Source organism: Peromyscus leucopus, chromosome 2 (assembly GCF_004664715.2).
Source record: "Peromyscus leucopus breed LL Stock chromosome 2, UCI_PerLeu_2.1, whole genome shotgun sequence".
NCBI classification, from domain to species: Eukaryota; Metazoa; Chordata; class Mammalia; order Rodentia; family Cricetidae; genus Peromyscus; species Peromyscus leucopus.
The window spans coordinates 99443751-99471385 of NC_051064.1; the positions used below are offsets into that span (position 1 = coordinate 99443751).

At 40.6% G+C, this 27635-nt stretch overlaps 1 pseudogene; it reads right to left on the reverse strand.

The window, feature by feature from the left end:
* Positions 1-27546, reverse strand: LOC114681991 (annotated as a pseudogene).
* Between the last annotated feature and the right edge of the window lie 89 nt (positions 27547-27635).

Sequence of the window (27635 nt, forward strand, 5' to 3'; positions counted from 1 at the left end):
TTGAGCTGCGAATCGTGATGCACTTAGCATTTTTAATTCAGAAATTCATTTTCAGTACATTCTCTTTATGAGAGGAATCATCATTCTCCTTGCAACTTTTAGATAAAAAGATATGCCATTGAGCTCATAAGTGATTTGCCCACCACCAAACTAGGGGTCAACAGTCCAGAAATTTAATTCAATTTTCTTAGTCCAATTTTTTCAATATTTTTTGAATCACCTTCATTCTTTGACATTGCTCTCCTCTCATGTGAGCAAGGTCCAGCAGCTTCAGGGCACACACCATCTCTCTCTGTACTCTTTTCTCTTTCCTTCACCAGCATCACAGTCTGGGGATAGCACAGAGGCGGTGACTGACTGGGGAAAGGGTCAGGCCCATTCTGAACTTCAGGCTCAGCTTCTCATTGATGGGCGGCTGGAAGGTAAACTTTTGTATGAGAGCAGTGAAGAATATGAACAGCTCAGACCTGGCCAATTGTTCTCCCAAGCAAACTCTCTTTCCTGCAGGACAAAAACAGAAGATGAGTCACTTTCTCAGCTGACTTTAGTGCATGGAGGGACTGGTGTCCCCAACTTCACACTGTAAATACTGAGCTGACCTTAGACTTTGTGTCTTGCTGGTTATGTCTAACTTCTTGCTGACCATTGAAACCCCATTCAAGGAGGCATTTCCTGACCTTGGCCCAATAATATGTCCCACACTTGTGTTTTCACTTTGCCAGCCCAGGAAATTGTCATTTTCCCAAGTTTCCTGGTTCATTGCATTGACTACTGATATGTGGAAGGTAAGACCTGGCAAGAGGCATTCTCACAACTGTGGAAGCCATTGCTGTAGGTCACCTCATGTCATACACACATGCACCTGGTGTTTATATCTAAGTGTGTGCATTGACATATGTATTTGTATCAATATTCATTTCTGTACCTATATGTTAGTCTCTCTATTGAATACCTGGGTTCACACCAGTGGTGTCTGATGGTCCAGGACAACCCTAGCATGCCACTGTTCTCTCCCTCAGTGGACATCCTCACCATGCATCCCAACAGCCCTGCAGAGTTTTGCATAGTCTCTCATCCATCTTTAAGCCCACATTTGTGTAGACATGTTTGTCCACAAATTTGTAGAAGTTAGTTGCCAGCTGTGGGTGTTTATCCTCAAGTGTCATCCACTTTATTTATTTATGTATGTATTTGTTTTTGAGACAGTGTCACTGCTAATCAGGCTACGCTGATGTGCCAGTGAGTCCCAGGGTCTTTTTGTCTCTGGTCAGTCAGCATCAGGATTGCAAGAATATGTTGACATACACAGCGTTCTGTCAGGTTCTAGGATCAAATCCGAAATAGTAATGCTCGTAAGACAACCAATTTACCAGCTGAGCTACCATGTCAGCTACCTTAAGTAACTTGCTACTAGCTTCCATTCTTTCTAAATATACATTTTTAGTGGAAAAAGAAAAGAATAAGAGACAGAGCATTTGTTGTAAGTGTGTGGTGAAAGAATGTCACTACCTCATAGGGACCAGAATCAAGGAAAATAACACCTCCAGGTTCCAGATATCCTATCAGGGGCATGCTTAAAGACCTGCCTTAGGTACATGTATTTAAGGATGGGGAGTAGATCTTGGGGAAAGAGGTGATGGAGAGGAGCTGGGAGGAATGGAGGGAGAGGAAACTGTGGTCAGGATGCATTGTATAAGAGAAAAATCTATTTTCAATAAAAAAAAAAAAAACAAAAAGAAAAGAATAAATAAGGAATAAACGAAGATAAGAGTCTATATTTATAGTTTTATTAAGTGTGTGACAGTAACAATGTAGATGGAAGTCAGACTGCGCAGACACAGCAGTCACGCTATGATTTAGTAATCAAGCTCTTCTTAGTTATAAGTGAGTGTATGTAACAACAGTAAACTAAAGGTCCCAGATGGAAATACCAAGAGTGAAGTCTATGAACTTGAGATCTGCCACCTGCAGAGACAACAACAAACCAGGGCATGCCAAGGGCACGCCCATCCCAAATGATACAAAGTCAACACATGGCTCTGAATTCACACAATAGCATACATGGCGTGGAAAATTGTATGACTTTTTATTTTAAAGCCATAGTTTATAACGTTAGAGACAAAACTAATAGAAAGGCACAAAAGACTTACCTATTCAAGGAGTTCCTGGATAAGACAGAACTCAATCCAGTCAAGTAAATGCTATTTACAATTATCATTTCATGTTTCCATTATTTTGAGTAGGCAACCATTCTCCCATTTCTCCTCATCATTGCATTTCAAATCAACTCCATTCCCCTGTGAGAGTGCATCCCTAGATAGTCTTATGAAGGTGGCACATATCCACCTTAGTGAAGAGGGGACAGAGTATAGGTCTCTATTCTTAGTGCTTGGAAAACAATGAAACAATCTGAAACACCCAGCTAAGGCAAGACAGGGTAAGAATTAGGGTGGGTCTGAAGCAGCACCAAGGCCAGAGAATGCAGGATTGCAACCAAAAGCAAATGGAGTCACATTGGGCCATCTGGAGATATTTTCATTAAACCAGAGGACTATGGGAAACGAGAGCAGGGAATGGCTACAGTGGAGCTCTGAACTCTCCTGCTTATTGCAACTCACCCATTGAGAATGGCAGAAAGGACTCTCTCTTCTTAAATTGCCCGTTCTCCAAAAAGTGCTCTGGATTGAAGGTTTCTGGGGTGGCCCACTCTTTGGGGTCCCTGTGTAGTGCAGTTAGGTTGGTTAGAAGCATGGTACCCTAGAAATGATAGCAAAGAGTCAAGGCTTGATATATGGAATAGGCCTGCAAGGTAAAGAGGTAGATAGTTCTTGAGCTCTCATGCATGACTCTCCCTACTCAGTACCTCTCCTTTATCTAGATAAATTTACAATAACTGTGAGTGCCTTCAGGGGATTTTCCAGTTCATTAAGTTGCTTTTTATGCTGAACACAAGTCTATAGGAAGAAGTCTGTACAGTTCTAGGAAGAGACATGTTAGTATCCAAGGAAGAATAATGAGGCCGGCAGAAATAAAGACCAACTCAGCCATTTCTTACAGTGAGGACCTTGGCAGGTCTATTAAAGGAAATGATGAGTCTTTCATCTCTGCTTTTCCATTCTTAGCCCTGAGTATGGAGGACTCTTGAACCAGTCTTCAGGGTTAGGGGCACATCAAGGAAGCAGAGTAAGCAAGTTCAGTCTATCATGCTCCGCTGACATGTACCTGGACTCCCCAGAGTGTCTCTTTACCTCACACTGGCTCATCCACTTTATCAGTGACGTTATCCACTCTTCCAATCTCTCTTGATTTTGTCATGTCCATTCCCAATTCCAAGAACCACCTTAGTGCAGGCTGCCCCCTTGCTATCTTAGACCCACATCTGCAGCTAACAACTAACAGTGGAGGTGTGCATGAACACGATTACACATCATTTTCATTACATACTCTGTAGTGTGTTTGCATCATCTCATGCTAGAATCTGTGAAAACATTTACAGAGATAATGAGCCAATGGTAGCCGATCTACCCTGACTATGGATAGCACCATCCTAGAGGCTGACAACCTGTATGAAACAAAAAAGGTGGAAGTGGGGGCAAAAACACCTCCTGTAGGCTGTCTCTCTGTTTCCTGGCCACCACCATTATGCGATCTGGTGTTTCTTTCACCTCTTCTTGCCATGCTGAACTGAAATCTTGGGTATTTTGTCACAGCCAAGAAAATTTTGACTTCTGATAATCCATGGTGAAAAGAAAAGCAGAAGGGATTGTAACCAATTTGGGGCATGGAGGGTGTAAGTATCAGGAAACCCTGTGTAGCCCCTTGGTCTTGAGAACTGCTTCCTCAAGCAACATCTAGCAGAGAACTGCTGATTGTTGTGAGCCCACATTAGCATAGGAAGATGCTAAGATGCCTTTAGCAAATAAAGGCTTTACCTACACACATTTGACCAGGAGTCTTCTTTCCCCATTATATCTGTAAATTTCTGTTAGATGTATGGGGGAAACCAGTATTTTAGCAGGTATACTCTCTGCACAATTTAAATGATCTCTTGAGACAGGAATATGTGTCAACCTATGTGTCAACCTTTAGTTTAGGTTTAGGATGATGTAAAAAATGGACTAAGCTATCTGAGGCTGGGAGGGCATAGTTACCTTTGGCAAGTGGAATCCATGCAAATTGGTGTCCATTGTCACTTCCCTGGGAACATTCAAGGGACAATGTTGCCCATCCTCTGCACCTCATGGAGGACGGCATTGGTATAGGGCATGGACTCTCGGTCGGCCAGGCTTGCCTGTCTCTTCTGGCCGATCACTCTGTCAATCTCAGCCTGCACTTTTTCTGAAAGAAAACAGGAAATCTCATTAATTTTCAAATTTAATTATTTCTTCTAACAATATAGAAGTTGTCTTTGAAATCTTACTTGCTTTTATTTCATTTTAGTGACCTAGCAGTAAAGAAGTTTCCTTACCCCTTCAAAGGATTGATTTAAAATAAAAATCACCAATTCTGTGATTTTCTGTGAACCTACAACATAATCCTAATTTTCTCGAACTGAATAGCTATGATCAGCATGGCTAATATCAGAGCAGTACCTAGTGTGGTACGAGTAAGTCCCTTTCACAAAGCAGATTATAAACAACTCACATTCATGTTTCATAGTCTTAGAGCCTGGGGATGCTAAAAGTAGGGCACCAAGACTTTTCTCATCTGCTATGAACAATTTTCCATCTCATAGATGAGAAAGTTTCACTAGTCCTCATGTCATAGGAAGAAAGCAGTCTCTCTAGTACTTCTTTTTAAAAAAAGATAATGCTTTTTAGAATAGTGTATTTCTGTCAGGTGAAGGTGTCTCATGGCAAGAGTGGAAATCAGAGGACAGCTGTGGGAGTTTTTTGTCTTCTTCTACTATGTAGGTTTTGAGAACTGTACTTATGACAAATGGCTAGGTGGCAATATTCTTTACCTTCTGAGCTGTCTCCCTGGCTTCTCTGCTACCTCTTTTTAAAGGCAATAATTCCCTTCATAGGACTAATCACCCCCAACACCATAGTGCAAGTAATTAAGTTGCAACAAGTGGATTCATAGAGAATTAAGTGAACATTTAGACCACAGCACATCTGTAGACTCCAATTTCTCAAGGAGATACATTAGCATGGCCAGTTGGTAGCAAGAAGTTGCTGCACAACATTGCTAATGAGATCCTTTATAATTAATTTTCATATCTGATTAATGGGAATAACTGTGCCTTATCTTAAGGATGTTTTGAAATATATATGAACAGATAGAATCATAAGAACAAATGAAAATGGTTGTTACCTGTCTTCCAATATGCTAATAGAGATTAAACAGTTATCCATCTAAAAATGATATTCCTGGATTCCTTTGCCAGTAAATGACCAAAATGACCATAACTAAATTCTGCCAGTAAAATACAAATAGACAGCCAGTCGTGGTGGCTCATGCCCTTATCTCCAGCACTAGGAAGGCAGAGTCAGGCAGATCTTTGAGTTCAAGGACATCTTGGTTTATGGAGGGAACCTGGGCTACACAGAGAAACCTTTTCTTGAAAAAACAACAACAACAACAACAAAAAATAAAAATTGCAAATAAACATGAGTTTTATCTTTGGAGAAAGGCCTGTTAAGACAGTGTCTGCTTCCTTCCTTTTCCTCTTCCCTTCCAGGGGAAGAGTCCTCAGGGTGCCCACTCATAGAGAGGTGAGCTTCCTTTAGTTTCAACTCAGCAACAAATTAAGGGGAATGTGTAACAGCAAGCCTATTACAAGGTCCTGCTGAGAGAGAGAGAGAGAGAGAGAGAGAGAGAGAGAGAGAGAGAGAGAGAGAGAGAGAGAGAGATGAATGAATGTGTATCACGTGCACTACTGTCTATATAAAAATTAATTGGAGGTAATATATATTTAACATAAAACTTGTCACAATAACAACTTCAGGGCTATGTTCTTTATATGTAGCCAAATAACCTCCAACTTGTGACAGTCCAGCTTCAGGCTCTCAAGTATTTTGACTAATGTTGGGTGCCACCAGCTAAAGCTCTTGTTAGCATTTTTAATTGTACAGTTCAATAATGTTAAGTGTGTTCTTATTGTTGTACAAGCAATGGCCAGAACTTTTTCCTTCTTTCAAAACTGAAACTCTGTGACATTAAACAATTTCTGGTTCCACCCCATTCCATTCAGTCATCTTTGTATAGAGATTTAACTATTCAACATAGCCCATTTGAGTTGGATAGAACCGTTCATGTGATTTTGTGACTGGTTATTTAACTTAGCACAGTGTTCTGATAGCTCATCCATTGCTCGGCACCATCAGAACTTCGTTCCCTCCAGCTGAAGAGCTTCTCTAGCTCATGCATCTATTTGTGAACAGTGAACAGTCTAGCCAGTCCTATCTCTTGACTATTATGCATATTGCAAAATAAATGTGTGTAATTCTTCATGTAAATCCATTGATATTTCGAAGCTATTATTCTACAGGTCAAGTCTGTATTCTAACTCAGTAGCTTTAAACTTAAAGATTATTCTTCAGGTACATATGTATTTCAATTGAAACTTAAGATGCATATACACAAATAGAGGTACATACATGCATTTTGATTAAGAAAGAAAATTATTTGGGCATGGAGGATAGCTCAGTCAGTAAAGGGATTGCCATGCAAGCTTGAGGACCAGAGTTGCATTCTTATACTTCATGTAAAAGAGCTGGGTGTAGTGCCATGTACTTCTAATCCCAGGGCACCATAGGAGGTGGTGCAGACAGATCCCTGGGATTAGTGGCTAGAGAGTGTAGTTCCAGGTGATGAGAGATGCTGTCTCAAAAAGTGGATGGTTCCTGAGGAATGATACTTGCAGCTGGCTATGCTTCCACACACACACACACACACACACACACACCACACACACACACACACACGGGTGATAGCTCTATAAACAAATTTTTCCTTACCACATGGGAAGCACACTGATTTTCTCTATTCAAATTTCATCTTAAGGCAAAAGCCTTGGCCTGTATCTACTAAATTGATTTTATACCTCATGTATAACTGTTACCCACAATTTGAAAACACAAAACAAACAGCAACAAAAACAATGTTCTATAATAGGAAATGTTCCTATCCTCAAATTGTTAAACTTTCCTAGAATCCAAAGGAATAAAAGCGATAGGATGCACTACTCTCCCTGATGAATGCCAGTCAGTGAAGACAGGAACAATGTGTCAAGGACAGTCATGGAGGAACATCTGATCACCACTGGAAGAAAATGACAGTAATTCTCCAGTCATAAAATTAATCGAGGAATTTGAGATGACTTAGGGAGTTAGGACCTGAAAGGATTCTTCTAGAATGGGCAGTGATAGAACACTCTTGATTTAATGGCTTGGAGGCAAGAATAAGAAGAATAAGGACAGGGCCAAGAGAGGACAAAGGGTATAGGAGGGGCACCATACAGGGTGGATGGGGTTCAGGCTAAAAAGGCAAAGAGGAAGGTGACATCACAGTGCATAGAATACCAGAATAAAGAGTTTGGACAGAATTCAGGGTAAAATGGGAGGACTTAGTGAAATGGAAGAAGGACAGGAACGGATGCACTTTGTAAATGTCGGCACCCTTGGGACCCATCTCAATCCTGACAGAACATGTAGAGTACATGCCAATTCCCCAGTGCTCATTGTTTCACAGCTGTCCCCCTTTTCCCACTCCACCATGCTATCTTCTGACCCTATCCAAGGCATAGCTCTCAGAAATCTGCTTTGCCCAGGTGCATTCACCACGTGCTCACCTTGGACTTCTGGGTAGAGGGCCATGTAGAGCAGAGCCCAGCGTAGGGTTGTGGATGTTGTCTCTGTTCCAGCAAAAAAGAGGTCCAGAGTGCTGCAGATGAGGTTTTCTTCATTGAAACTTGTAGTCTTGTCTGGATACTGGAAAAGACAACGTGTACTTGTTTAGTCAGATGGTTTGTGATTATCTCAACACAACAGGTTCTGACTCTGGGGAACAAATTTGGAAGCGGTCATTTAAAGTGATATTCCCCTTGACCTCCTCAGCCAGCAGCTTTATCATGAGCAATATCGTGCTCCTGGTGCAAAGATATTGACACATAAGATCTTCTTCACCCTGGGGAATGAGTTCAGAAGGACTCATTTGAAATGATATTACTTTGATCTCCTTAGGATTTTATACCTCATGTATATTATACCTCATATATTTTCATGCTCCACGTCCTGGAGGCTGAACTAAAACAGCTGGTACATGGGTGGATGAATATCAAGACAACAATTTCCTTGTGAGTATGTTTTTGGAAAAGCTTTAGCAAGATGGGAACAGAACAGGATAAACACACACACACACATATTTGGCTTCCAGTATCAGCCATATCGCTAAGTCTTATATGATATAAGAGGTTTACTTCATGTTTATTGCTTCAGTTTATATGAAGAGAACAACATACATATTTTAATATGTCATATCAACTGTAGAAGATACAACAGGCACATATCAAATACTCTACAAATGTTTTTGCTGATCCCAGAAGGAATCAAGTGAATTTTTTGTTTATTAATTCTTTGATCTCCCCATAAATCTTTCATAGGCAAAACCTTGCTGATTCCATCAACTGTTCTTTGGGATGTAATTCCATCTTCACTTACTTTCTCTATTAACATCATTGTTTATATTGCTCATAATGTTGATGGTCTCAAAACTGCACTCCATATAGTGAATAATTTGCCCCCTTTTTTTCTAGGGATAAAATGATGCTTCTATTGATACTATGCCAGGAAGATGAACTATGATAGTACAAAGGAAGAAATTTACTATTGTGCCCCTAGGCAGAAAGGGAATTCATAATCTAATGTGTCAAAGCTCACAGAAAGGATTCAGTGATGTGTATTTGCCAGGAGTCTGTTGAGGCCAGAGCATTAACAAGTGTTATAATTTGAATCTATACTGATCCCTACAGGCTCAAATTTTGAATATTTGATTCCTAGCTGCTGGGAATATTTTAGGACATTCTGGAACATTGGCAGGTGGGGGCCAAGTGGAGGAAGTCAGTCACCAGAAGTGGAATTCCTGTGGTTGCATCCAAGTCCTGGGTCCAGGCTAGCTTCAGCTTCCTGATCTACCATGACATAAACAGGCTCCACCACATCTTTTTCCCATTCATTCTCCTTCATGATGGACCAATACCCCTTGAAAATATGCAACAAAATAAACACTCAACATCTTAAATTGTTTCTGCTTGTTGTTGTCACAAGATGCAAAAGTATCAAATACATCCATTCAGCTGCTTTCGGTCTGCTTGTGTATGATTGGATGGTGTTTATAAGAAATCATGGGAAGGCAGATGCCCCAAGCAGACCTTGAAGTTAAACTCCAGCCATCAGTTGAACTTTGCCTGTGTCTTGCAGTTGGGGCTGAGAGCGAGTGAATAATTGGCCTTAGATCAACTCATCAGAAACAGAGCTCTGATGTTTAATTGCTACTTTTACTTTGTCTATAATTCCCTTCATAAATAAAGGGTAAAAGGCAAGGAGGGTATAAAAGGGAAGTATCTGTCATTTACAGGCAGGGAACCCTTTATTTCTAATGACACTCTTGAGTTAATATTACTACTAATTTTCACTCACATGGGTATGTGAAGCATTGATATATAAGGATGTCTATCTTCATTTTTGGAACCTTCATATGCTACTTGATAATCCAAAATATACTCTGCCATGAAAAGCATGCTGATTAATTTGAAAGGGGACAATTATCTTGAACTATCCTTATGAGAAGGTACTTGAGGATCACAACCAAATAGACAGAGGAAAAGAGATGCTACAGTTTGAGCATTGAAATAGAGGAAGAAACCAAAGCAAAAGATCAATCCCTGATAGCCAGGTATAGTGGTGCTCGTCTTTAATCCCAGAACTCACGAGGAAGAGGCAGGTGGATCTCTGTGAGTTCGAGGCAGCTGGTGTACAGAGCAAGTTCCAAGACAGCCAGGGCTACAAAAAGAAACCTTGTCTTGAAAAACAAACAAACAAGCAAACAAACAAACAAACAAAAAATGCTATTAGCTCTAGGACTTGGAAAGACAGGGTCATATAGTTTTCCATGGTCTTTAAAAGAACCCTGTGCGGCCACAGGAGGAAAAGATGCTGAAGCACTGCAAGAGAATAAACCTGTGTCATGTTTAAAGCACTAATGGTGTGGCAGCCTGCTGCATGAGCATTTGAAAATGACTAAGCCACTACATTGTCTTTAAGAAGAAGAGGCAATGACATCTTCCCCACCTTTGTCATTTCCTTGAGGAAAGCATCAATGAATCTCTCGGCTCATCTGGGTCCCAGTCTTTGCGGTGATTGTCAATAATATCAGAAACAAACAATTTCAGTTTTCCCCAGTTTCTGAAACTGTTTGGTGTGATCCAGGAAGATATTTCATTATCCATGGAAAAAATGTTGTAGAGCTGATTGGGAAAATAAGACAGTCATGGAGATGCCATGGTGCCACTTTTACAATGTTTCAAGATAGAGTCTTGTCTTTCCATTATTTCTTACTGTGAAATTGTGAGGCCAGCTTCTGTTTTTCCCTTTCATTTACCTGACAAACATTTCACCTAAAGTATACTGAGCTTTAGACCACTTCTTACTAGCTCAACTGCCTGTTACCTGCTACACAACATCATTTCTTTCTGGATGTTGGGATAGCATTCACATTTTTATTGATGACACTAATCAACGCCTTTACAACTTATTTTTGCATACAGTTTCCAGAAAGAATATTCATCAACGTGACCACATGTTTGACTCTGTGACTTTCAATATTCAAGGACTGTCCATAGACTCAGAGTCAGACATAGCGCTTTTTAAGTGTAAGTCCTACCGAGAGGAGAGGGAATCCCCAGATCTTCATCGTTGCCTCAGTTTCTCTAAACACTCCAACCACAGCGACCTTTGAGATCAAACTGAGGGGGTTTCTGGGTTAGGCCCTAGTAGGCGCCATTCATTTGTGCCTAAAAAGTGTTCCTGCAGTTGTTATAAACCTTGCCCTTCACTCTGTGAAGGCAGTGGTCAAGTCTCCTTGGAGATCCCTTGCCTGATTATTCTTAAATGACAGGCATCTTTTCACCTTTCAAGTTCTCTGTCATGACTTACTTTCCCTCAGGGAAATTACCAATAACATGTATTGTGCAGGTAACTGTACATCCTGGTGTCTCCAGCGTGTTTTAATCTCATATGGTAAGACTGCAATCTTAACTGAAGTAAAGTGAATTTTAAATGATGTTTTAATAAAATTCATAGTGAACAGATAACATAACACAATGCAAAATCAACAAGATTAAGAATCAGACAGACATGGGTGTGATTTTTACACCTGCTACCTCCTGGGTATAAGTTGTAGCAGTTATAATAACAATATTAATAATGTTAGTATTATTGAAAAGTAGATTGCTAATACACAGCATGCTAATGGGGCCTGTATCTGAACACTGAATGGCATGAGACACACAAAGTATTCCACAGAAGTCTGGTGGACTACTATCTATATTTGTTTGCACAACTCTGTACCTGCTTGCAGACATCATATTACATCATTTTATATGTAGAGGAGCATAATGAAAAATGAATGGACTTTTGCAGTTGTCTATGACAGCACCTGATGTAATCAGTCATTCTAAAACTGTTTATTATCATTCTCTGCCATCTCTTTGCTCTCTTCTAAGATTTTTCCCCCTTGATACCCACACCCAGAAGTGAGTCTGGTACTCACTGAACTCCCCTGACTTCCTTGGCTCTGCTTACTAGAAGGAAAGCAATGGAACTGCTGAGCTTCAAACTACCACGACTAAGAGTTAAAACACAGAAATAATGTAGACAATAAGTGCAACTCATCTCATTCTTTATGCCTATTTTTATACCTATAAGTCATGCTAATTAATTTCTCCATTTTTGGTGAGGGCATCCCTGAACTTGAAGAGAAAATGAATGTGGGGATAAGTGAGAATAAATCCATTTTGGGGTGCATTATAGAGAAGTCGATACATAGAAACAGAAGGTCTTAAAGAGAAAATGAACTTTTGAAGGACTAGCATCTGTGTTTCAAATTCATTCTCCCTGGAACCATTATGTACCCAAAGCATGGTAAAGTTAAAACATCCACAACTGCTATCTCCACACACTCCAGAAGAGATGTCCAAGAGAGTGTAAAGTGTAACACTGAAACACAAGAAATGTGGAAATACAAGCCAGGAGGATGCCACTAAAAATCACAAACTCCTGAACTAATGAACTCAAAGATACTGAAACAAATACAATGCTACATAAAAGTTACAAAAGTTTTCTAGTAAAAATGATCCATGACTTGGAGGACATAAGCAAGCAAATGAATTCAATAAAGGACCTTGAGAAGAAAGTCAACAATAGAAAGGGGAAAGTCGGCAAAATAGAAGACACATGCTGCAAGGGAACTAAGGTTTTGATTTAAAAAAAAAAACAGAAATGTTGAAAATTAATAGCTCAGTGAATCAGAAACAAATGGTAACAACCATCACCAATAGATTAAACTACGCAGAAGACTATCTATCAGGAATGGTGCAAAATGTTGAGGACATACTTCACTCAAATATCTATTAGGGAAAATAATGAGCATAACCACAATGTCTTAGAACTCAGAGATACAGTCAGAAACTAAATGTAAGTAGCCACAAGACCCCAGGATCCCAGATAAGAAACCAAGGATCTGGGATAAACAATAAGTATATAGAGAATCAATTCAATGCATTTACAGTAAACATTTCTCCAAATCTAGAGATAAAAATAGATTTTTCCAATAGAAGAGGTATTTAGACCCTTAAGTAAACAGGCCAGAGGAAAGTGCCTCCGTGATATGCTAAAGATGCCAAAAAATACAAAAGCTGTAAGGAAATACATCAACTCACATGCGAAGTCATAAAAATTAGAATATCAAATTGCTCATCAATCCTCAAGCCAAGAAAGCTTGAGATGGCACAGATTATTCTCTGAAAGTTAGTAACTGCCAACCATAAACCCTATACCCAGAATTTCTATCTTTTAAAACTGATGAAGAAACATGGACATTTCAGGAAAAGTGCAAACCAAGGCAATTCAGGGGTACTAAGCGAGAAATACCCAAGGTGACTAATGGAATATTATACACAGAAGAAAAAGAATCCCAATTATGAGAACACAGGAAAAAATAAATTTCATGTGAAGAATGGTTGAGCAAATGAGAGCAAGGGAAGAATCCATTGTGTCTAATACAGAAACAAGCAACCCCTAGTAGTAATAGGGAAGAAAGTAATGTATAAATAATCTAGCCAAGTAGTTAGTTGGCATGGTCCAATAATCATCTTAAATGTAAAAGGCTCCAACAAACCAAAAGGAGACACAAAACCTAGATCAAAGTTTGTGTTGTCTCTATGAAATACATCTTACTGGTAAAGATAACCACAAATTAAGAATCAAAGAAAGGAAACAATTTCTGATATCTGCTAAAACAGATTTTAAATCTAAAGAGTAGGAAATGATAATGATATTACATAAAGGGAACAATTAAGAAATCAAAACAATTGTAAATAAAAAGGTGTTCTCTCCCTCCCCTCCCCTCCCTCCCTCCCTCCCTCCCTCCTCTCTCTCTCTCTCTCTCTCTCTCTCTCTCTCTCTCTCTCTCTCTCTCTCTCTCTTACATTCCTGGTACACACATGATGGAAGGAGAGAACCTGCTCCTTAAAGTTATTCTCTGACCTGTGTGCACCCACACATGTAAACAATGTATACTTGTACATGTATGCACACTAAATAAAATGTCATAAAAATGTTGAAAAAAACACACAAACATACACCTACACACATCCTCAAATGCGTATACCCCAAAGTAGTTAGGGAACTACTGCAGCAGGACTAGCAGATGAAATCAAGCACTTGTGGCTAATTCCACCCTACAACTGTCACCCTACAACTTCTCACATGGGTGTGGCTGGCAGACCAACAAGCCGTGGAGAGTATTTGAGTGGCTATAAGAAGTAGTCATGGAAAATGGGGCATAGTTGGAGGTGACATTTGAACCTCAAAGGTTTATAATCTCTAGTGTTAGACTGACAGCATTGCATTGATGGGTATGGGGACAGTGCATACTTCTGAGTCTTTAGTTATCTTGCAGATATCCAGATGCAAATATAAGACAAATGAGGGTGTCACATGGACACTGATATGGAAGTATTATTCATAACACCCTACACCTAGGAACAACTTTTTTTTATATAACTTGGGATAAAACAACAACACATTCAGCCAGTGTACTGCTAGTCGGCAAATAACAAGGAACATTGTACAAAGATGAATCTCAAAACAAGGTGATGTGCTAGAAAGTTCCTCCAGGAGGTGACTCTGAGGCAGAAAGAAAGTGGCAGGGGAAAAGAGAGTCTAAGTCAACAATAGCATCTCCCTTCTGCAAAAGTTACCAGCATTCTCATATGCATGTATATAGACCAATATAAATATTAAAATAGTTCAAATAAATGTTCAAAATATTTTGTATATATTGTTTCTTTATTAACAAAAACATCAACGTCAAGAGGTGGATTTGAAATATATTTGGATCAAACTCAATATTTAAAATTTTAAATATTAACTTTAAAATGCCCCACTCTGTAAAGATATGCAAAGAAGAGTGCTTACCTGGCACCCAATTGATGCCTCCAAACATGTGGCCTCATCCAGCAGCCTCAGCATCTCTTGGAATTGACTGTCCTGGTACTCAAAGCGCTCCCCAAAGGTAACAGAGCAAATGACATTGGAAACTGCATTGTTGATATTAAAGTGAGGGTTGAAAGGCTGTCCTGGAGGTGAGAGGGAGACATGAATTCTTCAAGGTTATTCATTTGTTTCTGTTTCCTATACTAAATTAACTTGATATGACAGGAAACACATTGTAGTGAATCATGTAAGAGGCTCTGATCAGAGCATACTACATAGGGCTGACATTCTCCAAGGACTCTGTTAATACATAGGAAGTCAGACTGATGACTAGGTCTTAAGTGCAGCAGTATGTCTATTCACTATTTTTGTGCTTAGCTGCAGAACTCCTAGAACAGAGTTATGGCTACACATTCACTGCCCAATTCTCAGTACTCAGCATAGTGCAGGGCCCAGGACAAGCACTTAGACACTTAGTTAGAATCTGTTCAATGAATGAAAGGGCCACAACCCCCAGCACCTTCCTGTGAAATGCCCACCTCCCTCCTCTTCTATGGCCTCCACAAGGTGTCGGGCTTCCTCCTGCATGCATTGTTCTAAGCTCTTCTTTCCCAATCCAAAGTTCCTCAGTGTCATCAGGGCGAACCTTCTTTGTTCCTTCCATGTCTGGCCACTGGAGAAGACCAACCCTGGAAAGAAGAGATTCAGGGTTATAGCATTGTGATTCTGATCTAAAATTACCTGAGAAACTGGGCGTGGGTATGATGGAAGGAGAAGGGCCAATAAGGAGCTTGACAGCTGTCTAGAGAGAATAACCCAAAGCAAGAAGCATGATTGCTAACATGTCTTGGGGAATTTGCAACATTACACACCGATACTTCTTATGTATTACATGATCCACTTCTCTTAGGAACTCTGCATGTTTATTACCAACCAGCAACAGGTCCATTCCCACTGCTGCAAAGACATGAGGAATACATAATAAATTAAACTTTTCAAGGGAGCATAGTTGTTTGACAACCAAGTGTTCAAATTCCTGTCCTTTGGCGCCAATGTTAACACAAAAATCTACTTAGTTGTGTTAAGTTGAATAACAGGAATGGACTAAAGGATAAGACAATGCACATAAATTAAAGAGTTAAGAAAAGCTCTGTACGAGAGTTCCTAGTCAATACAAGCTTTAAAAGATGAAAAAAATGAATCAATAAGGAAAGAAGCATGAATATTCCACACAGAAAGAACAAGAGATGAACATTCCAGTGTGTCCAGCCTTTATCACCTATTTCATGGCACATTCAATGTCATGTGCAAGCCAATTTCTTAACTTTCAGAGAAATCTTCAACTCTTTAAACATAAGCCTTGGTCTCTCTGATCCCCACACATCATCAGGGGACCCTTTCATCATCACCAGCCTGGTCTTTCAGCAACTCAGTCACTTCCTTCCTGAAACCCTTTCCTGGTAGCACCTGGGATCCTGCTATTCTGGATTTTTGTCCTAATTCTTTGCCACAAATTTCCCACCTCTTCCAGCTTGTTTTCTTCTGCCAACTTTTGAAACATAGGAGTTTTTCAAGACTAGCCTACTCTTTGCTCACTGCATATTCTATTTAGGAAATCTTATTATTTCTACAATTTAAATATCCTCTACTGACAGTTACAGAAGATGTACACTCTTGGCTTTGCCAGTTAAAGGCATTTAGACTCAGCACACCTGGGACAGAAATTATTATTATTCCTGAAACTCCCAACAGAAGCTAGCACCATTGTCACTACCTTGTCACCTGTCATTGTTCCTCTCTGCATCACCCATTCTTGGAGGAGCCATCCCTGGCAGTCCCCCATGAGTCTCATTCTCTTGCCATCTGTCTAGGTTATTATTTCATGTGGTTTCTCTCTTGAGTGGTGTCAGTCCATGTGTCTTCAGTGTCACCATCCTGGTCTAATCAACTATCTTTTCTTGACTGAATTTTCAAAATCCCACTTTTTCTAACCTACAATGATAATTTCATACTGTTTTTCTCCTGATTTCTGACTGAGAACCTAAATGAGCCTCAGAATGTGCAGTGTGTGATCTTTTCTACTCAACATCATTCTTGCTGTTAGGATGAAAACCAAGATCTGGGCTCGCTCTTCCTAGACAAGATCATCAGTTTGTATCCACTTAATTTTCCTTTACATACTATGCTTTCCACACTGGACATCTTTCAGTTTCTTGAGGCCCCAATCGTTCTTGTTATTTCATGGGTATTCTGTTCCCATTGACTATTTTTCAATGTTATTAAATGAGTGTCCTTACTTATAGAAGTTTTTACCTGAATCCCAGTAGAACTTTGATACTGATAAATGCCTTCTCCCCTTACCATTGTGGTCTAGTGTGGTTTTAATTAGCTAATTGGCTCAGCATTTTTCATTTGATGGAGTATATGTTATATAAAATGGAAATTTTAATCTACTATGTGCATTGTTAATCACTCAAGATTAGCACCGTGTTTCCTATAACAGATAACATAGTTAATTATGTACAATTAATGATTGATTGCCTCAAAGAGTAATTAGGAAATGTCTAAAACTGATGTCTTAATAGGTTAGTACACTTGAAGTTCTGCTTTCAATTTTAGAACATGCAACTTGATTTAATAACAATATTAAGTACTCACACTATTCTAGTCTAATCCTATCAGGAAGGCTGTAGATCCCTATGTTGCATGGCTTTAATAATGTAGTAGAAGAAGCCATAAATAAGAAGGGTGGCAAAAAGAGGAGGGTGACTTACACCTCTTTTCCTAGGACAGAGGGTTGGCATGGAAAAACGGAAGTAAGAACACAGTATGTTTGGCTGTGGTTGGATGCTATGGTTCTTCCTCACCAACATATTTAGAGTTAGTTTTTGCAAGACATGTGGTTTCTCTCAATGTCTATTAGGGATGACATTGTTATGTCCTCTGATGGGTGTTTTCCTTCAGGAAATGTGACATTCCACTTCTTTTTAATATGGCAATTCATGATGAGATTGGTTTATGGGAGTGTTGGAAAGTTAGAGACAGGTACTTTTAACACATCATAAACACTATAATAAACACTCCATGATGCTCAATAAACTTACCATTGTTATTAGAGATACGCTCTCGGATAAGAGTGACAGGGCGGTTCAAAATGTTTTGTTCCATGTGAGTAAAGACTTCTTTGATTAAGGGCAATCCAGTTATGACCACGGAAGTAATGTCACCAAGATTCAGGCTAAAAATGTTGCCATATTTCTTCACAAACTGAAAAATATATCAATAGTTTCAGTTAAGTGTGCCTGTGTTTGTGCCTCCGGGGATGGCCAGCATGTGTGTAGTTAATGGGATTCATGTTGAGAGGTTCCTGTGAGTGGGGAGATGTACCTTTGTCTGTGGAAATGTTTTTGAAATTGTGTTTTCCTCCATTGCACTAAATTCAAATTCACATCTGGAAAAAAATTTACTCTATAAAAGTTCATTAATATAAGTCTGTATGAATTGACTATGTACCTACCACATATCAAGCCAGAAGAGAACATAAGGACATGTTTCAACAAAGAAGCAAAATCTTAATCTGGAGCATCTTGAAATTTAATGAAAGGAGACATGTGACACATTTGACCTGACAAAGGCCAAGGAGGGGGTGAATAGCTTTGATGCTGGTACAGATTATATGGACTTCCTAGTAGATCAAGCTGTCTGTTTAATCAGAAAATAAAACCCCACACTCATCAATACATGTTAGACATGAGATGTACATGTATGACTAATGGGATAAACACTAAGAGAACTCTGTGCATTTGCATATAGAAGAGGTACTATGGTGTAATTGGAATGTTCTTGATTTCTTTTTCCTCTCCACCAAACTCCAACTTATTTCAGGATTAGAAATTGCCTCATAAATCTTTCATTCATGTACCTAGCAACATGAACCAAATGAGCATCAACTTGTTCCTAGACTAACTCAAGAAGATGTAAGTGTTTCAAAGACATCAAAGGCTGTAACTGAAACATTTTGGCACCCAGTGAGGCAGAGAATAAAGGACATCAGTCCAAAAAAAGATAGAGATGTATGTATACAAGTCTGATACAGCAACCATGGAATCCTTAGTCAATTACAATATCCAGCATCAGTTTAAGCAAAGGAGATGTGCCATCCCCAAACCTTGCTGGATATGAAGAATACAATAAAGGGTTGAAGATAGCAGGGGAGACATTTCTGAAGATGTTGAGTGATGTATGATAGGGATTCTAGCCATGCCCCCATAATCGCGAATGCCCTGCCAAGACACTTACTCATTTCCGCCTACTCATTTCGGGGTCGTATGTCCTATGTAATCGATGCACTGCATGGGCACGTAATTTGTGTGCAGCGTGATCACGTAATCTATGCACATGTGTAGAGTAGTCACGTGGGCCCATGTGTGCATGCGTGGAGTAGTCCTTAAAAGGTGAATGCCATGTACCCTCCCCCTCCTCCTCATGTGTCTTTCCCACAGGCCTGATCATATCCTGTTCTTCTCTCCTCCTAATAAAACTCTTGATAGTGGCCTCTGTTGTGTTTTGTGACTTTTCCTCACAGGATAAAAGTGCTGCATAAAACCAAAATTTGGTGGCATGCAAAGCAGGCCCTTCTAGTGCTCTGCACCTGGGAACCTGTGCCCAAGTTCTGCTCCATCCAGGACAGTCTACTTTCCATTTGCCTGGTCTCTGGATTCCTGCACACGACACCAACTGCTGCAATTGGTGAGTCCCGCCCCCAACCAGTGTCAACAGTCTCTGTACCTGTGGGAATGACCATCGAATGTCCAGCGTCCCTCTGGTGTCCCTGAGACTGGGGGTACCCCTAGCCATGACCTTCCCTGGCTACAGTCGGTCCCTATCACAGGCTAAAATTTCTAGCCATCTCCCATGTCTGCAGTTTGAGATATAATTCTCACTGTCTGAACCCCATCTTCAGGCTGCGTACTCAGGCTGTGTAAGGTCGACACATTCTCTTGCTTGGTGAAGTAGTAAATGCTGTTGGACTCCAGGGGATCCCCACCTGCGCATGCCTTGGCCCCCGGCCCCGCTTGACGAAGCGTTGTGGTGGTTTGTGCTTGTTTACAGATCCATCCTTTGCCTCAGGGACGCCTGAGGCTTGGACCTTGGACCACATTTTTTATTTTATTTTTTCTCTGTGCTGCAGACAGGGAAATAAGGCTTCCAACCCCACCAGTCCCACCTCTCCCCTAGGATGCCTTCTGGAAGCTCTAAAACCTCTCAGCTTAATGCCTTACTTAAAGACTTCTAAGCTTGTCCACCTCTGTACTAAGAAATGACACAAATATGCCTTAGAAAATAACAAAAAATGGCCACTGAGCAGTTCCTTAGACCTCAGTATTTTACAGGAATTATCTAACTACTACCAGTGAACAGGCAAATGGAAAGAGTTGCCTTATATTCAGGCTTTTTTCTATCTAAGCTCTAAACCTTCTCTTCTCAATTCCTTCTCTCCTGCCCACGTGCTCTTAGCTGTGCACCCTGAACCGGGTGAACATCTGACTCCAGAATCTCTGACTCTGGACCCTGCAAATGACCCTCCACCTATCTGACTTCCCACTCCTACTCCTGCTCCCAGGGCACCTGCCCCTACAGGCTCCTCCTCTGGCTTCCTCCTCTTCTTTGGTACTGGACGCTCCCAAAGGCCCGACTCTGGCTCCAACCCTCACACCTCCCACTATCTGTTCTAGGAATGCTAAAGGGTCTGACCCCAACCATTCTAACCTGCCAACCATTATCCCTTTGCAAGAGGTGGCCAGGGTGGATGGACTGGTTAAGGTTCATGTCCCATTCTCTCTTGTAGAACTCTCTCAGATAGAAAAGAAACTGGGTTAGTATACCTCTAATTCTGCTTCCTTTATTAAACAATTCCAATATATTTCCCAATCTTATAGTCTCACCTTTCATGATGTACATATGATACTTGCTAATAACCTACTTCCTGAGGATTGTAGGCCAGTTTGGGAGCAGGCAAGGACACATGCAGATGAAGTTCACTAAGCCAACCCCGCGTACCTTCCAGGGGCTGAGGTGATTCTTTATCAGGACCCACATTGGGATTATAACACCCAGGACAGGTCTCTAGCCAGGGATAGATTTATCACTTGCCTCATGGCAGGCCTCCATAAGGCTTCCCTAAAGCCAGTAAACTATGAAAAGCTAAAAAATGTAATTCAAGATAAGGACAAAAATCTGTCTCATTTCTTAGAATGGCTTACTAAGGTTCTTCTTCAATATACTAGCTTAGATCCTGAAAGCCCAGAGGGCAGGCAGCTCCTTATGACCCACTTTGTCTCACAGAGTTTCCACCAACATTAGGGCTAAACTTAAATGCTTGGAGAGAGGGCCCCTCACCCCACAGGCAATATAAGCATGTAGGGTCTATGGATCACTAACTGGACTCTTGGGGCAGGTACTCTCTTCCAAATCTCAAACCCCCAGTTACGAAAGAGTAAAAATTACTTCCCCTTCAAAGAGTTCTGTGGGGAAGAATGAGAGTGGCACTATGAGAAACACTTTGTTTAGTTCCAGGCACCCATCCACCCACTGCATCTCTGAGAAATGAATGAGCTCTGTGTTCAAAGGCCTGGGGATACAAATGCCTGGTAATAGCCAGGACAAGAACCCAACAGTCCCCAGATGGCCACACTCACTGAGTGGGTACTCAGTATGCTTTATGCTTTCCTTCATTCTTTTAACTATTCTACCATAGTTAGAATTTTCATCATCTTTCTAAAGAGGAAACAAGTTGCAAATGAAGTAATGTAGCCAACAAAAAGGCCCCTGCCTGGTAGAGGGACTCTGGCAAACGTTATGTACATCTGTAGAAAAATATGACCTTTGGATTTCTACAGGACTTGGAGTGGGGACCAGGCTTGGAGGTGTAGGGGACAGAGTTTGGAGAGCAAGAATAGGGAGCTGGAGAGAATGAGAACACCCACAAAGATGCAGAACACACAAGGTGTTGCAAAGGTGGATGAGAGTGTGTGATCATTTTCAAAGATCCTTCCACCCGTGTGTTTACAAATCAGCCCTGTGTTGACCCACTCTGCTTTTTTTGTCATCCTGAATCTTGTCAGTGGTACCAAACGGAAGGGTTCAATTACTCAAGGCATCTGTGGTCCTCTGTCCTACTCTTACCTTCATTTACTTGTGTCCTATCATATCAATCACAAAGCCTTGGACCTTTGTGGACCCTGTCAAAGCAAATGTAATGATTTGGTCTCATGACAGGATCTTGTACCAATATTATAGATAGAGCCTTAGACTCTGTACTTCCTTTGTTCCTTATCCAGAGTCTTTGCTAACTTCATTAAGTTGTAGCACAATCTGTCGTCTCTAGATCCTAATGCAGAGCCAACAAGTGTATGCCTTTTCCTTTAAGAGATGCCAGTAATAGATATGTAGAAACAAGGAAAAAAATTAATTTCATCTTGACCAATGTGTAGGCAAGTCTTTAGCATATATAAGAATTTATTGACTAACTTTCAAACTCAACAAAGAAGTTTTGGGAGCAACTTATAAAATATGGCTTAAGTGCATCCTAAGTAGCAATGTGTACCATATAGATTCTCTACTAGTACTGGAGAGGAATCTAGCATCTGAGACTAGGCACTAAGGTCAATGTTCTTTCCATCTTTACCAACTCTCTGCCCATGTACGTTTCTAGTTCAACACAAGTGGATCAATAAGTTTTATCTTGTTGTGAAACAAGTGAAGATAGGCAGGTCCTGACCCTTACAATTCTCAACTGTGCCAGCTCTGTCTGCCAATTGTTTCATGTGTATTGAATGACTGAGAAGACATTTGGGCATATGACATAAGGAAGGCAGAGCATAGTTTTCACTGCATACCGAGTAAGTCATTTGAAAAATTAAAACAGAGCTGTTCTTTTAAAGGTGGCTCAGAGGGGTAAAACGGGGTTAAAATTTGAAAATAACAATAGGAAAATAAACAACAATGGGTTGAAATAAGAGATATAGAATTTAACAAAAGAAATAGGAGACAGAAAATTTAATAGCAGAACTAAATCTCCAAGTAGATTGCTGAAGAACAAAATGGGGCAGAGTGCATGCTTTGAATAAAGAGAAAGTAGAAGCTAAGGATTAGTGAGATAAATGATCCATGAAGACAAATGACACAACGATTCTATTGAAGTCCTTTAGAAGCAACAGAAAAGGGCATCTAGGGGAGAAAAGAAAAAATGGCATCCAATTCCCTCTCTCACTAGTGATATATGAGCAAATCTGTTAACCTGAATCCTTACAGCTCTGTGTATGTGTCAGTGTGTGTGTGTGTGTGTGTGTGTGTGTGTGTGTGTGTGTGTGTGTATTTTCCTAATTGGTACAAGAACAAGAACTGCATGTTTAGCATTTTTCTTTCAGATGTGTGTGTGTGTGTGTGTGTGTGTGTGTGTGTGTGTGTGTGTAAGAGAGAGAGAGAAGAGAGAGAGAGAGAGAGAGAGAGAGAGAGAGAGAGAGAGAGAGAGAGAGGAGAGAGAGGTCAACCCCAGGTATTGTTTTCAAGAGCTGCTCACCTTGTTTGTTTGTTTATGTGCTTGTTTGAGTCAGTGTATTTCATTAGCATTGAGCAGGCTAGGCAGGCTGGCCAATGAACTTAGGGGCTTTGCCTGTCTTTGCCTTCCTGTCCCTGAGTTTATTAAGGCAGGCTAACATACCACACTCTTGTAGGTTCTGGGAACTGAACTCATATTCCCATTGCTGCATGGTGAACACTTTGCTAACTGAACCCCTGCCTTTTCTTTTGAACTTCATGGTTATTACATTTTTTGTAATAGTAACTTGTTTGCATCTCTTAAGCATTTTTGTATGTGATACTCATTTTTTTCTCTTTTGATAAGTAGAACACACCCACTAACATGGAGAATTTCCAGGAACAGCAGCATTATAACTTTATTTTTATATTATTATTATTATTATTAATATTATTATTATTATTTTGGTTTCTCAAGACAGGGTTTGTCTGTGCAGTTTTGGTGCTTTTCCTGGAACTCACTCTGTAGCCCAGGCTGGCCTCAGACTCACAGAGATCTGCCTGCCTTTGCCTCCCGAGTGCTGGGATTAAAGGTGTGCACCACCACTGCCTGGATTATAACTTTATTTTTATTATGATCAAATATGGAAATATAGATGAACAAGTTATGAAATTACTTCTGAGTGGGTTAGTGTATGTGTGCATAAGTGTAGTTGCTAATGGCCTGGTATGCAGAGAAGTAGTTCTATCTTTTGCTAAATTGTGTTCTTATCTGTTTCTTTTAATACGTACATGTCTTAGTTTTCTTTCTGTTGCTGTGATAAAAAACTGACTAAAAGCAATTTGGGAAGAAAGTGTTTAATTTTACAAGTTATATTCTATCATCAAGTTCAGGAATGGCATCATCTCAGTGGACTGTGCTCTCCTATATTAATTGACAACCATAAGCAAATGTCCCACATGGTAATCTGATGGAGACAACTGCTCAACTTAGGTTCCCTCTTTCCCAGGTAATATCTATGCTTTGTCAAGTTGACTAAAACTAACCAACGTAGTATACATTTCTTTTAAGATGGACAATCATTTCCTGTTCAATAAAGAAACATAAAGTAAATCTGTGGGCATAAGAAACAAAGCTTGATAACAGTGGTTTTTAGACTGTATAGAACACCACAGTATCCCTTGAAATGTCCGAGTATATATCTGCTCTTCACTATAATGCACATTAACTCATTTATGCACAGTTGTGTACACTCCTTTGTATATTAATTCCTCTTCAGAGTAACAGTTTCATTGGCTGTCTTCTGAGAGATGCTGACTGTGCAGAAAAATGTACAATGCATAGCCTGAGATGACATCTGCTATAGTCCTGTTAGAAACTAAGATGAAGAGGAAAAACATGTAAAGGGAAATGGTGCTTTAACCAAGTATTAAATGGTGAGGTTATCAGCAAACATATATAGTGTGAAGGTCAAAATACTCTTACTGTGATATCATGCAGTACAGATCCAAAAAAATGAGAATGTGCAGAAGCATGGGGGCTATCCAGTCCCACCAGAACAAAGGTTTTACTAGAGAACAGCCAGCCAAAGGTCAGGGCCAAGTGGTAGGGAATTCAAAGTCCTCAACCACCAGAACAAAGGTTTTACTAGAGAACAGCCAGCCAAAGGTCAGGGCTCAACTTCAAGAAGTTCACAATCTTATGCAACATGCAAGTCAAAGCAGTCCTTATTGTTGCCAGGGAGCAATCAATTATTTGATGAGGGAAAGCTAGAAAGTGCCTGAGAGGACCAGGATCAGTGGTAGACTCCTGGAAGAAATATCTACTAGGAGAAAAATTAGATAGAAAGCAACGCTGCTTTTAGGACTTACCTTTTAGGCAAGGATCATTTAGGTCGTGAAGTTTCACCACCAAAAGCATTAAGTAGACAGAAGTATTAAGTGGACTCTCTTGGTTTCAGTTAAGACATTTGAAGGGTTTTTGCAACAAATTGGGGCTCAAAACATTGGATTGAGAGGCATCTGAACTGCTTGAATCTGGATTCTGATTCTTACCACATGTGTGATTTAGGAGAAAATTGATGATATTTTCTGTATCTGTTTCCAAATCTACAAACCTTAGATTCAGTGTTATGATAAATATGTCAACAGAACGAATAATAAAGTAATCACAACTATTTATAAATTAGGGGGTGTGCTTTAGAAGAGGAGTCTAGTAATGTGAGAAACAGGTCCACCCTGTACTGCACAGAGAAAGCAGAAGGCAAACGGGAAGACCCAGCATCAGAGTCATCACAGTTGTGCCTCAGTAAACAGTTGTCCCCAAAAAACATGAAAGACAAAGTGTAAATGAGAAAATTCTTGAAGAATGGTTGCAACTTTCTAGTCTGTCAAAATACAAGCATGCCATGAAGAAACCAACAGCATAAAGCCACAAGCTTAATTAAGCAAAATCACCACAATCAGTATAGAAAGTACAAACTGAAAATCTCTTGAAAGCAGAGAGAAAATAATCCATCACTTATGCAGAAGCCACAAAGGTGAGAATGAAGTGGGAAAACATTTAAAAATGTTAAGTGCAGTAGATCTTCAAACTAGTGTCCTGCCATCCAGAAAGACAGTATGGGAATGGAGGGGAAAAGCAGTCTGAGGAGGGCACAGTGAAGAAGTCACCTTCTTCCATGGCCTCCTCTGAAGGAATGGAGAAAGAAAGTGATTGAGGTCAGAAAGGAAACTGAACTTAAAAGATCAGAAAAAAGACAGCAATGGAGGGTGAGTAAGGGGCAAAGACAACAGACTCCTCTGCCTTTGAGTTCCAGCAGCACTGGACACTGAAGTGTCTGATGTGGGTCTCAGTGTGTGGGGACAACACCTGAGGAGTGTGTCCCAGAAGGGAGAAGGCTCCTTCCTGTTTGTAGCTGCTTCACTTCACATGGAAATGGTGTTAGCAAAGTCTCAGGAGCTGCATGGGAGTGTTGACCAACACAGAGCAGTGACTGGAGGACAATAAAAATAGGTGTAAAGAGAGAGAAGATGAATGAAAAGGCATCTACTCAGAAAGTGTCCAAGAAACACACAAGGAAAGGAAAATGGAAGAAAAGATATGGGGAAAAAGGAAGAAAAAGTACAGGCTTAAACCCCTAAATAGCGATAAATAATCCGACATGGACAATCTTCACATGTAATGGAAAGTGACAGGGATAATCAAACATGGCCGGAGTATCTGACTATCTAAGCAAAGAAAATGACTGTGGATAAAGAGGCACATTACATGGTAAGATGGTCATTCACCAGAAAGAGCTGCCAGTCTTACATGTGTCCTATGTACCCATAACAGTCTTTCCAATACAAGGGGGAGAGCTCCCAGAACTGAGTGGAAAGACAGACAGACTCCCAGTGGAGCTTGAGATTTCAGTGCATTTTTCTCTGGAGCTGATAAAATCAGTAGGTGAGCAGTCAGCAAGGATGTAGAAGGACCAAACAGGAATGAGTAACAGACAACTAATACTTGTAGAAAACTCCAATCAAGAGAAAAACACACTTTTTTTTCCTCTACAGGCACTTTAAGTAAGCAGACATACCACCTTCCCACGCACTTCTGAAATTGGCAAGGCTTATTTATCAAGGTATATTATCATGCCTTCAATGCACCTGGACTTAATTAAAATCATACACAGTGAGTTCTCTGACAATATCAGAGTTACAACGAAAGCCCTTCACACAAGGGTAAGAAAATCTCCAACTATTTGAAAATGGAACTGCGTATTTCTTAAACGAGGACACAGGTTTTGGGTTCCGGACAGCAAGTTGCCATCATCAGCCTTTGAACCTGGTCTTCTGTCCTAGTCTCCAAATGTCCTCTGTTCCTTTAGCTCAGGATTACGTCAGAACCCAGGTAGGCACCCCTCGCCCATCCTACCGGCTGTATTGATAGGTGGGGCTTCTCAAAGTCCAACTGGAATATGCAGCCCACGAAGGGCAGACCCCTCGGCCCCGGCGGGTAGTTCTTGGGGCGCCGGTTTTTGAGATAGTCAGCCAGGAACAGGAAGGTGAAGGCAGCGAGCAGCAGAGTCCGGAGATGGAGCGCTGCCCAGAAGGCGGCCACCAGGGAGCCCGCGGCGGCGAGCATGGCTGGGACTGGAGCCAGCTATTCTGAGGAATGAGAGTCTGAGCTGGGGCAGGTCCCGGGTGTTAACTACCAAAGGCTCCCCACGTAACCGATCCCTTCTTTAGTCCCTCCCATCCCTTTCTGTCCACTCCCCTCCTCTCTCCTCCCTGCAGCTGGGCTCTCCGGCGGCGTTCTCCCTTGCCCTGTCAATGTTTCTAGAAGTAGCTTCCTATCTGTGGAACCAGTCAGCAGGAGCACCTCTGATCACGTGT